This window comes from Colobus angolensis, unplaced genomic scaffold, assembly GCF_000951035.1.
Source record: "Colobus angolensis palliatus isolate OR3802 unplaced genomic scaffold, Cang.pa_1.0 Scaffold584, whole genome shotgun sequence".
Lineage (NCBI taxonomy): Eukaryota > Metazoa > Chordata > Mammalia > Primates > Cercopithecidae > Colobus > Colobus angolensis.
Genome location: NW_012119421.1, coordinates 325,336 through 334,760, shown reverse-complemented (window position 1 = coordinate 334,760; position 9,425 = coordinate 325,336). Strand labels below are relative to the sequence as shown.

Here is a 9,425-nt window from a genome sequence, read left to right as displayed (position 1 = left end):
GTAGTGTTTATATTTTATTTATTGAACACCTATAAAGAGTAAAATTTGTGTAGAGAAGAATAAACCCAGAATGGTCTGAAATTCGTGGAAAAGGTTAAAGGAGAAATGAGTTTTCTTTATTAGCTATCTCTGTCTTAGAAGACTAGAATGGGAATTTCACCGTTGTGGGAAGGTAAGAAATATTAATCGATCGTGAGGATGTAGAATTCCTTGACTTCCATTACATGCTTAGAAAGAACAGAAAAACTGTCAGATGTGAAAGGATTGCAAGATAAAATCTGAATGTTTTAAAATGAGGACAACTTACCATACCAGGTGAGCTTCATTCAAGAGAATGACAGAACCTGCTTCTCAATGTGAATAAACACTGAGAAGTCATGAAGAGCACACTTGCTTCGAGTCTGGAATGTAGCCATTCTGACTACTGTGAGATAATATCTCACTGTAGTTTTAATTTGCATTTCTCTGATAATTAGTGATGTTGTGCATTTTTTCATATGTTTGTTGACTGCTTGTATGTCTTTTTTTGATAACTGTCTACCCATATCCTTTGCCCATTTTTAAAATAGGGTTATTTGGTTTTCTCTTGTTGATTTAAGTTCCTTATAGAGTCTGGATATTAGTCCTTTGTCAGATGCATAGTTTTCAAATATTTTCTCCCATTCTGTAGGTTATCTGTTTACTCTATATGCACAATCATATTTCTTTTGCTGTGCAGAAGCTTTTTAAGTCCCATTTGTCAATTTTCATTTTTGTTGCATTTGCTTTTGAGGTCTTAGTCATAGGCCAATGTCGAGAAGAGATTTTCCTAGGTTTTCTTCTAGCATTTTTATAGTTTGACATCCTATATTTAAGTCTGTAAACCATCTCGAATTAATTTTTGTATATGGTGGGAGGTGAGGGTCCAGTTTTATTCTTGTGCATTTGGCTAGCCAGTTTTCCCAGCACCATTTATTGAATAGGGTATCATTTTCCCCATTGTTTATTTTTGTCAACTTAGTTAAAGATCAGTTGGCTGTAGGTGTGTGACTTTATTTCTTGGTTCTCTATTCTTATCCAGTGATTTGTGTGTCTATTTTTGTACCAGTACCATGCTGTTTTTGTTGCTATAGCCTTGTAGTATAGTTTGAAGTTAGGTAATGTGATGCCTCTGGATTTGTTCTTTTTGCTTTGGATTCCTTAACCATTCGGGCTCTTTTTTGGTTCCATGGGGATTTTTTTTTTTGAGACAGGGTCTCACTCTGTCACCTAGGCTAGAGTGTAGTGGCATAAGCTCGGTTCACTGCAACCTCTGCCTCTGGGTTCAAGTGATTCTCCCATCTCAGTCTCTTGAAGTAGCTGGGACTATAGGTGTGTGCCACCACGCCTATAGTTTTGGTAGAGATGAGGTTTCACCATATTGGCCAGGCTGCCCTCAAACTCCTGACCTCAAGTGATCCTCCTGCCTCAGCCTCCCAAAGTGCTGGGATTACAGGTGTGAACCACCATGTCCAGCCCCATAAGAATTTTATAATGTTTTTTCTAATTCTGTAAAAAATGACATTGGTAACTTGATAGGAATTGCGTTGAATCTTTAGATTGCTTTGCCCAGAATGCTCATTTTAACAATATTGATTCTTCCAGTCCACAAGCATGGAATGTTTTCCCATTTGTTTGTGTTGTCTATTATTTCTTTCATCAGTGTTTTGTAGTTCTCCCAGTACAGATCTTTGACCTCCTTGGTTAAACATATTCCTAGGTGTTTTGTTTATTTTTTCTGTGTGTGTGTGTGTGTGGCTATTGTAAATGGGATTAAGTTCTTGATTTGGCTCTCAGCTCGAGCATTTTTAGCATATAGAAATGCTACTGATTTTTGTATGCTGATGCTGTAACTTGAAACTTTACTGAACTTGTTTATCAAGTCTAGGAGTATTTTGGAGGAATCTTTAGCGGTTTCTAGATACAGGATCATGTCTTTGGTGAACAGAGATAATTTGACTTCCCCTTTTCCTATTTGGATGGCTTTTATTTCTCCTGACTGATTGCTGTGGCCAGAATTTCCAGTACTGTGTTGAATAGGAGTGGTGAGAGTGGACATCCTTGTCTTGTTCCGGTTATTAGGGGCAATGCTTCCAACTTTTGCCTATTCAGTATGATGTTGGCTATGGGTTTGTCATAGATGGCTCTTATTATTTTGAGTTATGTTCCTTTGATGCCTGGTTTGTGGAAGGTGTATATCATGCAAGGGATGTAAGATTTTATTGAATGCTTTTTATGCATCTATTGGGATAATCATATGGTTTTTTTTTTTATTCTGTTTAGGCAGTGAATACCGTCTTTTTTTTTGCATCTGTTGAACCATCTTTGCATCCTAGGCATAAAGCCCACTTGATCATGATGAATTATCTTTTTGATGTGTTGCTGGATTCAGTTTGCTAGTATTTTGTTGAGAATTTTTGCATCTATGTTCATCAGGGATATTGGCCTGTAGTTTTCTTTTTTTATTGTGCCCCTGCCAGATTTTTGTATCAGGATGATAGTGGCTTCATAGAATGAGTTAGGAATCCCTCATCCTCAATTTTTTGGAATAGTTTTAGTAAGACTGGTACCAGCTCTTCTTTGCATGTCTGGTAGAATTCAGTTGTAAAATTCTGTCTGGTCCAGGGCTCTTTCAGATTAGTAGAATTTTTATTACTGATTCAATTTCATAACTCATTATTGGTCTGTTCAGGATTTCAGTTTCTTCCTGGTTCAATCTTAAGAAGTTGTGTGCTTCCAGGAATTTAACTATTTCCTCTAGGTTTTGTAGTTTGTGTATATAGAGATGCTCATAGTAGTCGCTGAGGATCTTTTGTATTTCTGTGGTATGAGTTGTAATGTCACCTTTGTAATTTCTGATTGCGCTTATTTGGATCTTTTTTTTTCTGGTTAATCTAGCTAGTGGTCTATCAATCATTCAAATAACCAACTTTTCATTTCATTGATCCTTTGTGGTTTTTTTTTTTTTTTTTTGGTCTCTGTTTCATTTTGTTCTGCTCTGATCTTAGTTATTTCTTTCCTTCCCCTAGCTTTGGGTTTTGTTTCTTCTTCTTTTTCTAGTTCTGTAGGTGTGGTATTATGTTGTTAATTTGAGATCTTTCTATCTTTTCAAGGTGGACATTTAGTGCTATAAACTTTTAACACTGCTTTTGCTGTATTCCAGAGTTTTTGACACATTGTGTCTCTACTTTCATTTGTTTCAATTTTTTTTATTTCTGCCTTAATTTTATTGTTTACCCAAAAATGATTCTGTTGTTTAGTTTCCATGTATTTGTGTGGTTTTGAGAGTTCCTCTTGGCATTGATTTCTGCTTTTGTTCTGTTGTCTGAGAAGATACTTGATATAATTTCATTTAAAAAAATTTATTGAGACTTGCTTTATGACTATGTGGTCAATCTTAGAGAATGTTCTGTGCACAGAAGAGAAGAATGTATATTCTGTGGTTGTTGGATAGAGTATTCTATAGACATCTATTAGGTTCATTTGGTCAAGAGTCCAATTTAAGTCCAAAGTTTCTTTATTAGGTGATCTGTCTAGTGCTGTCAGTGGGATGTTGAAGTCCTCCACTATTATAGTATGGCTATTTCTTTGCTTAGGTGTAGTAGTATTTGTCTTATAAATTTGGGTGCTTCAGTGTTAGGTGCATATATATTTAGGATAGTTAAATCTTCTTGTTGAATTGAATGCTTTCTGATTACATAATGCCCTTCTTTGTCTTTTTTTTTTTTTTTAACTGTTGTTGGTTTAGTCTGTTTTACTTGATACAAGAATAGCAACTCCTGATCTTTTTTGTTTTCCATTTGCATAACAGATCTCTCTATCCCTTTACTTTGAGCCCCTGGGCGCTATAACATGTAAGATAGGTCTCTCTTAAAGGCCACAGAAAGTTTGATTTTTTTTTCCAATTTGCCACCTTATGCCTTTTTTTTTTTTTTTTTTTAATGGAGTCTCATTCTGTCACCCAGGCTGAGTTCAGTGGTGTGATCTTGGCTCACTGCAGCCTCTGCTTCCTGGGTTCAAGTGATTCTCCTGCCTCAGCTTCCCGAGTAGCTGGCATTACAGGCACACACCACCACGCCCAGCTAATTTTTGTATTTTAGTGGAGATGAAGTTTCACCATGTTGGCCAGGCTGGTTTCGAACTCCTGACCTCAAGTGATCTGCCCGCCTTGGCCTCCCAAAGTGCTGAGATTACAGGTGTGAGCCATCATGCCTGGACTACTCTATGCCTGTTAAGTGGAGCTTTTAGGCCATTTACATTCAAGGTTACTATTCATGTGTGAAGTGTTATTCCTGTCATAGTGTTAAGCTAGCTGCTTTGTAGACCCAATTATGTACTGCTTTATAGGGTCTATGAGCTTTGTAATTACATGTGCTTTTATGGTAGCAAGTACCATCCATGTTTAGAACTCCTTTGAACATTTATTTAGAGCCCGTCTGGTGTTAATGAATTCCCTTAGCATTTCTGTGTCTGGGAAAAACTATTTCTCCTTCATTTATGAAGCTTAGTTTGGCAGAGTATGAAACTTTGACAGGTACTTTTTTTTTTTCTTTTAGGTGGCTAAAAATAGGCCCCAGTCTCTTCTGACTTGTAAGATTTCGGTTGAGAAGTTTGCTGTTAGTCTGATGGGATTTCCTTTATAGATAATTTGGCCCTTTTCTTCAGCTGCCTTGAAGATTTCTTCTTTCACATTGATCTTGGAAAGCCTGATGACTGTATGCTTTGCAATGGTTATCTTGTGTAGTATGTTGCAGAAGTTGTCTGAATCTTGTATCTGAATATCAATCTCTCTAGTAAGACTAGGAAAATTCTTTCCTGAATTATTCCTTCAAATATGTTTTCCAGGTTGCTTACTTTTTCTTCTTCTCTCTCCGGAACGCCAATAAGTCATAGGTTTGATCGCTTTACATAACCTCATAATTCTCAAAAGCTTTGTTCATTTTTTAAAACTATTTTTTCTTTATTTTTGTCTCACTAGGTGAATTTGAAAGACCAACCTTCAAGCTCTGAAATTCATTCTTCTGCTTGTCTAGTCTATTGTTAAAGCTTTCAATGTGTTTTGAAATTCCTTTAGTGAATTTTTCAATTATAGAAGCTGTATTTGTTTTTTTCTTAATATAGTTTTCTTGTCTTTCATATTCTGTATTGTTTTTCTAGTTTATTTGTATTGGACTTCAACTTGTTCTTGGATCTCATTGAGTTTCCTTGCAATACGTATTTGGAATTCTTATCTGTCATTTCTGACATTTCAGTCTGGCTAGGATCCATTGCTAGGAACTAGTACAATCCTTTGAAAGTGTGTAAATACTCTGGGTACACTGGAGTTCTTGCACTGATTCCTTCTCATCTGAGGAAGCTGTTGCTTCTTATTTTTGAATTTGGTATTGTTTGGATGAGGATTTTAAATTTTTTTATTCTTTTATATCCTTGATTGTATGACTGTGGCACATGTAGTATATGATTGTTTGACTTCATTTCTGAGTGCTTTTGGGGGTCGCTAGCTCTGTATGTGTTTCTTGGTTGTAGGTAGCTTCTGAGCAGTAGCTTTCTCAGATGCTGCTTGTTGTGGTGATGTACTGGAAGTAAAAGCTAACACACTAACCCCTGTTGGGGGCTGAGGGTAGGGAATTCTCAGGAAGCTTATCTCATGGACTAGCACTAAGCCCTTCGGGTAGCAGGGTTTTTTTATTCAGTGGTCCAGTTTAGGATGCAGTCCAGTAGATGGTGCTTAAGAGTAAGGGCGGGTAGGTAGGCTGGTGTCCAGTGGAAAAACCTGCCCTGACAGGATGGTGGCAAGAGCTCATGTTGGGGTGTGCTGAGGCCTCAGGGGAAGGGGCAGAGGTGCACTAGCTCCTCCTCCTGAGTAGGCAAGAATGTGATCAGCTTCCCTATCATGCCCCTGTCACAGAACTCATAACCTCCATTTTATAAAGACTTTGTCCTTTGGTTTCTGGCTGTGGTGCAGCTGAAGTCTGTAGATATGCCACTCTGACAACTACCACTAAAATGGGGTTCAGGACACAGTCTCTTCTTCAAGTCCAGGGCAGGCAACTCCATGATCTGTCCTCCATTGCCAGGGCACTGCAGCTTTGTATAGGGAGGGAGAATTGGGCCCGTCCTTCCTGAAAGCCCAAGCAGCACAGGCTCACTTTCAGCCTGGGTGGTGCCACCATGAATAACATAAATAGTGTTCTGTCCTAGTGCACACTCACTGGGTCTTGGAGAAAAGAACCACTGCTAGCTACGTCTGCAGCCATACAGGGGATAGGGGAGAGAGGATCCCTGCTTTTCCACGCCCGTTCCTGGATGTCAATGCTGCCCGCTTCTGCGATTGGTGCCATGCCAGTGTTTTCTTTGTCCCTTGGAGGGCTTTGGGACAGTGAGCAAACAACTGTTCTGATAAACGCAATTTAACCCGCCACCCTTAGCTCGCTCAGGTCGTGGGGTTGGGCCGCCTTTGCGCTTTTCCTTTGAATCTGCCCTTCTTCTGGGTTTCTTCTCTCGAGCCAGGGGAAGGACTGAATCACCTCTCTTTGGCTCTTCTTGCCTTATTAGAAACCTCACACTCCGTCCTTTTCCAGAGAAGCTTCAGAGAATGCCTTGTTGGATTTGCTGGAACCCGGCAGGGCTCAAGTATATGGGGATGCGCTCTGTTAGTCTGTGTTTCCTCCGCTATGAAGGCTCTTCCCGCTCCTGTAGGAAAAGGCAATGCCCCTTTTGTCTTGTCCATGTGGTGGTCCAAAGCGTCCAGACGCGACAGAAAGGCGGAGAATCCTTTCGGAGTGGGCAGGGGAGGAGATGGAATATGGGAATGGGGCGGTAGAGGGGTGGCATTTCATGAAAGTTCCTGATTTAAGGCTATCATGAAGTAGGCCTCTTTGGGAGCTCGGCTCTCCAGTCGCTGGTAAGGGTAACATCCCACCAGTCTCTGGTGAGGTTCAGTCGCGTCCCCCGACTGCATTTGGAGCCAAAGGCAGAACGAGGCCGGCGCTGCGGCCTGGCGTCCACTGACCTAGAGGTTTGCATATTCCCCAGGGTGGAAGCACTTGGACTTCAGATGTGAAGGCAATGCGGTCACTACTGCAGTAAGAAAAGCAACTAGGGGAAATGGCACCTTCTTCTCCAAACTTTTTTTGAGACACTCTCGCTCTGTCGTCCAGGCTAGAGTGCAGTGGCGCGATCTCGGATTTGTAAACTATAGTAGAAATGGCAGATCTAAGATTTTCATGATTACATTTTGCCTCTTTTTTCACGTGGGTGGTTTCCGTAGTGTAGTGGTTATCACGTTCGCCTCACACGCGAAAGGTCCCCGGTTCGAAACCGGGCGGAAACAGGTCTCTTTTTGCCTTTAAATTTAGTGAGTTTACTCGAGGTTGGAAAACAGAAAAGTTGTTGAATCTATGACTTACATTTTAGACCTCATCAATCTAGACAGATTGTCGATCAGGCTTCAATTTCCACTGGTCTGCCAATAAGAGGGCATCACAGCAGGCCTGCTTAATGTTAGCTTTGGTTCCAGAAATTCCTTAGGGTTCTCTTCATTCTCTTCTATCACCTGAATTTTCACAGGCTGACACTGAAAGTGGATGACATCTTAGTGCATTTCCTAAGGGTCCCGCTTGGCTTCGCTTTACTCTGATCCAGTTGCAGATTTGGCTGATTTGCGAGACAACAAAACAAAACATTTTTTAAAAAGTTTCTAAATCTGCATCTGGAACTCGTAGAGTCAATATTCCGAAATCACACGAATTATGTATATACATTTGCATGCATACCCCTTCCCCAAATAATCCTCAGCAAACCGGTAAGTGTCCAAACTACTCTCCGGAGGCTTAGGTAATCAGCAATTTAGTAAATATAATTCCTAATGTGTAGTGTACACATCCTGTATTGCCCACCCTTCTATATTGCTTTCTCTCCGAGCGCCCTCAATTTTGCCTAAACGGGTTCCAGGTCATAGCCACCGACTCTCGCTTTGCCTTCTGGCCTCGAGGCAGTGCGCTTCAGCACCATTGCGCCAGGTCAGGCTGCTGAGAACAGCTAAGTGGCCAGCACTAGTGCAGCTGGAGGCCAAGGCCCAGAATCTTCAGGAGTCTGCACTTTACCCAGGCGAAAAGCCCAAGGGCTCTCCTCAGAGCTTCCCAACATCCCTCTACAAATTTTTTAAAATATTAGATTTATTAACCTGTAGAGGTGGAGAGAATCAAAGAAATCACAAGATATCTCTGAGGGAAAAAGGAGAGCACCAGGAGTAAATCACTTAAGAGTATTGAATCAGCAAGCCAAGGATAGGAAAATGGAATGGATAGGATGACTGCAGGGGATGGTACTGAAGTGAATGCTAACCACTGCTTACTATTAATAGGTTGAGCCAAGCACACTAATAGGGACATAACCAAAATACTTAATAGGGCACTCTTTTACCCACCATGTGTTTTATAGTATAATTGCTAAATGATGTATTACCTTACTGGTTCTATGAAGCTTCCGGAGCCAAGGAGCCAGAGCATGAGAGCATAAAAATCCTGTCAATTGAAGCCTTGGGCTCTGCACTGCTAAGGCTGGCCCAGAGGCTGGATTGCAAATGCAGGTGCTAGTGTAATGGAATGGATGTTTGTGTTCCCTTCAAATTATATATTGAAGCCTTAATTCCCAATGTGAAAGTATTTTGGAGGTAGGGTCTTTGGGAAGTAATCAGGCTTAGATGAGGTCATGACCATAGGATCTCCATGATGAGATCAGTGTCATTATAAGAAACAAAAGAAAGATCAAAGTGCTCTCTCTCTCTCCACCATGTGAGGACAGAAGGAGAAGGTAGCAGTCTGCAAGCCAGGGAGAGAGCCCTCACCAAGGAACCAAATCAGCTGGCAGTTTGATCTTGGACTTCTCAGCCTCTCAAACTGTGAGAAAGAAATTCCTCACGTTTAAGCCATCCAGTCTGTGGTATTTTGTTATGGAAGCCTGAGTTAAGATAGCTGGTTCACCGGGGAATCCACTGGCATGAACCTGTGAAAAGTTTATGACATGTCAAGTAGTTTGCTGCTCCTGGATTTGAGTATTGGCAAGAACTATTAGGATGATGAGCACAGAGGGAAGAAGCGTACAGAGAATAAGTTATTAATCATTGTATCATTGTACTGAAGAAATCAAGGGACATTACATGGTATTAGGCTGAAGTTATGTGCAGATTTAAGCTGTGGAAGGGTCACTTAGCATACAGTGTGGCAAGTGAGTGGTGCGTACTACACTGGCTGTAGGGAGTCCAGTTTTGTTTGTTTGTTTGTTTTTGTTTCTGTTTTTTGAGACGGAGTCTTGCTCTTTCACTCAGGCTGGAGTGCAATGGTGTGATCTCGGTTCACTGCAACCTTCGCCTCTCAGGTTCAGGTAATTCTCCTGCCTCAGCCTCC

The 9,425-nt window shown here is 40.7% G+C and overlaps 1 non-coding gene across 1 annotated transcript; it reads left to right on the top strand.

Moving 5' to 3' along the window:
- Window positions 1-7,278: 7,278 nt before the first annotated feature.
- TRNAV-CAC lies at window positions 7,279-7,351 on the top strand. Its single transcript has one exon. It is a non-coding gene; the product is annotated as a tRNA-Val (tRNA).
- The last annotated feature ends 2,074 nt before the right edge of the window (window positions 7,352-9,425 follow it).